Source organism: Ranitomeya variabilis, chromosome 4, assembly GCF_051348905.1.
Source record: "Ranitomeya variabilis isolate aRanVar5 chromosome 4, aRanVar5.hap1, whole genome shotgun sequence".
In the NCBI taxonomy this organism is placed as follows: domain Eukaryota; kingdom Metazoa; phylum Chordata; class Amphibia; order Anura; family Dendrobatidae; genus Ranitomeya; species Ranitomeya variabilis.
Window position 1 is genome coordinate 640,615,436 of NC_135235.1, and position 3,736 is coordinate 640,619,171.

Here is a 3,736-nt window from a genome sequence, read left to right on the forward strand (position 1 = left end):
TTCGAATCTATATTTTTATTCTTTAGATGTTAAGATATTGTCTTAATGTATAATAGAAAAATTATATTGTTGTACGGTTTTAGCCAGAAAAATCGATGTAAATACTTTCATGTCCAAAGATGACAAAAATAATCTAGGAAGGAGACCTTTATTGGCTAACCATTCTTCTTCTTAACCAATGAATGTATCACGCCTAGAATACTTTTGTTATTTTTGGGCATAAAGGGATTTACAAAGACATTGCCTTAGAATCTATGGCGTTGAGGGAGAGCAAAGGAAGCATTACATAGTATGATGGAAAAATAATAATTTAGAATTTAAATCTGTTATTTCTAAGTCCTATAAGCAGGACAACATGTGGGGATGTAGCAATTAAATCCCATAGGGAGAAACCAACTGTAGTGATCTTAAAATGGACTCCCAAAGGCATTCTCTTCTGTAGATCTTTCACAAAGTCTAGGCCACGTGCACATGCTGCGGAAAGGGGTGCGGATTTTTCCACACTGATTCTGGTAAATCCACAGGAAAACCGCACTGCGGAATTACTGCGGATTTACCCCGGTTTTCGTGCGGATTCCACCTGCGGTTTTACAACTGCGGATTCCTATTGAGGAGCAGGTGTAAACTGCTGCGGAATCCGCACAAAGAATTGACATGCTTCGGAATGTAAACCGCTGCGTTTCCGCAGCATGTGCACTGTGGATTTTGTTTTCCATAGGTTTACATGGTTCTGTAAACTCATGGAAAACTGCTGTGAATCCGCAGCAGCGTGTGCACATACCCTTACAATGGGGAAAAAAATTAGGAGAAGCAGAGTAGTGTACAATAATATTTGAGGATTTGAGGAGGTTCTAGGTATAGAGGACTTTAATAAATTGCTGAAAAATAACCTTATGCAGCATCAATAGTAAAAAGATCTAATGTTAAAAAAAAATAAAAAACAGTGATATACTCACCGTCCGTCGGCCCCTCGGATCCAGAACAGGCCTTTCCCGCTCCTCGCGACGCTCCGATGACCGCTCCATGCATTGTGATCTCGCGAGATGATGACGTAGCGTGTTATGATCCTTAGTGGCTGAGGATCACAGATTTGACCAGCTAAGTAACTGAACATAGGACGAGCTCTGGGAATGTGGTATCTGGACTGACCGCAATCCTAATCCTATCCAACACACACTAAAGGTAGCCGGTGAACGTGCCTAGAATTCCTAGACGTCTCGACTCAGCCTGAGAAACTAGCTACCCCTAAAGAGAGAGTAAAGACCTCACTTGCCTCAGAGAAAATACCCCAAAGGTATGGAAAGCCCCCCACAAATAATAACGGTGAGTTATGGAAAAATACAAACGCAGAAATGAAACAGATTAAGCAAATGAGGCCCGCTAATCGCTAGATAGCAGAAGATAGATAGGAAGCTATGCGGTCAGTAAAAAACCCTATACAAAAATATCCACGCTGAGAATACAAGAACCCCCACACCAACTAACGGTGTGAAGGGAGAAACTCAGTTCCCCAGAGCTACCAGCAAGCGAGGAAATCACATGTTAGCAAGCTGGACAGAACTAATCATTAACAAAGAAACATAGAACGCTGATGAACAAAAAATGAACAAACAGAAACTTAGCTTCTCTTGGAGAGACCGGTAACGAGTGTAGTCAGGGGAAATCAGAATAGCACTGAATACATCGACAGCAAGCAACAACTGAAAATCCAGGTGAGCTAAATAGGGAACCAACTAGCAGATAACGAGACAGCAGATCCCAGCCACAAACCTGCAGAATGACAAAAAGAGCCACCAGAGGGAGCCCAAAGATAGCACTCACACAGTACCACTTGTGACCACAAGAGGGAGCCCAAGAACAGAGTTCACAACAGTAGCGGTCTCGCGAGACCGCAATGCACTCTTTGGACCGGAGCGCGCGAGGAGCATCGGTAAACTCTTCGCCTGGATCCGGGGGCCAACGGAAGGTGAGTATATAAATATTTTTTTATTTTAATTCTTTTTTTTATAGGGATATGATGCCCACATTGCTATATACTACATGGGCCGTGCAATATACTACGTGGGCCGTGCAATATACTACATGGGCTGTGCAATATACTACGTGGGCTGTGCAATATACTATCTGGGCTGTGCAATATACTACGTGGGCTGTGCAATATACTGCGTGGGCTGTGCAATACACTGCGTGGGCTGTGCAATATAATACGTGGCTGTGCAATATACTACGTGGCTGTGCTATATACTATGTGGGTTGTGCTAAATACTACGTGGGCTGTGTTATACACTGTGGGCTGTTATATACTACGTGGCTTGTGTTATACACTATGTGGGCTGTGTTATACACTACGTGGGCTGTGTTATATACTGCGTGCGTGGGCTGTTATATACTACGTGAGCTGTGTTATATGCTATGTGGGCTGTTATTCACTCCATGGGCTGTGCTATATACTACGTGGCTGTGCTATATACTCCGTGGGCTGTGTTATATACTATGTGGCTGTGCTGTATACTCCGTGGGCTGTGCTATATACTACGTGGCTGTGCAATATACTACGTGGATGTGCTATTTACTACATGGGCTGTTATATACTACGTGGCTGTGCTATATACTACGTGGCCGGCCGCGAACAGTCAGCGACAGGCACAGTCCCGTGTATTCAGTGTATTATTCTAAAATCTTCATAAATAAACTACATACATATTCTAGAATACCCGATGCGTTAGAATCGAGCTACCATCTAGTCTTCAATAAATGCACAAGTTTATGTTGATATTTTGGACACTTTTCTTATCCCATCAATTGAAAGGATGTTTGGGGATGATGAAATCACTTTTCAAGATGGTAATGCATCCTGCCATAGAGCAAAAACTGTGCAAACATTCTTTGAAAAAAAGACACATAAGGTCAATGTAATGGCCTGCAAATAGTCCAGATCTCAATCCAATTGAAAATCTTTGTTGGAAGTTGAAGAAAATGGTCCATGACAAGACTCCAACCTGCAAAGCTGATCTGGCAACAGCAAACAGAGAAATCTTTGACGAAAGAAAAAGAAAAAAGAGGGACGGCACTACCTTCCAACTTGGAGACCTTCAGCCTCTGTGCACATCAAGTTCTTTCATGCAGAAAAGCAGTCCAAATTCCACCACAAGCTACCGGGTGCTCCTCCAGAAATCACATGAAAATCAGTGCATTGCATAAGAAAGGAAGGAGGGCACTCACTGATCTGAAGCTTGACTTTGCTTTATTAAATGTTCATTAAAACATCATGGCCGGAAGAGTAAACAAGGAGCTCCTGTGAGCATTGTGAAGACGACGGTCGTTTCGCGCTCTCACTGCGCTTCCACGGGTCTGTATTATATGATACAGACCCGTGGAAGCACAGTGAGAGCGCGAAATGGTGAGCAATCAGAGAAAGTTGGAGCCAGATTGATGAAGAGTACTGTTTGACACTCATTAAGTCCATGCCTCAGAGACTGCAAGCTGTTATAAAAGCCAGAGGTGGTGCCACAAAATACTAGCGATGTTTGGGTGTGTTTTTTGTTTGATTTTCATGATTCCATAATTTTTTCCTCAGAATTGAGTGATTCCATGATTTTCCCCCTATGCTTGGTTAAAAAAAAGTAACCATTAATGACTACCACATTTTTTGTTCTTGATTTCTTTTAGTGTTTCTTAAAGCCAGAAAGTTGCCATTTGAAATGACTTTAGTTTTGTTCTATGTCTGTGATCTGCT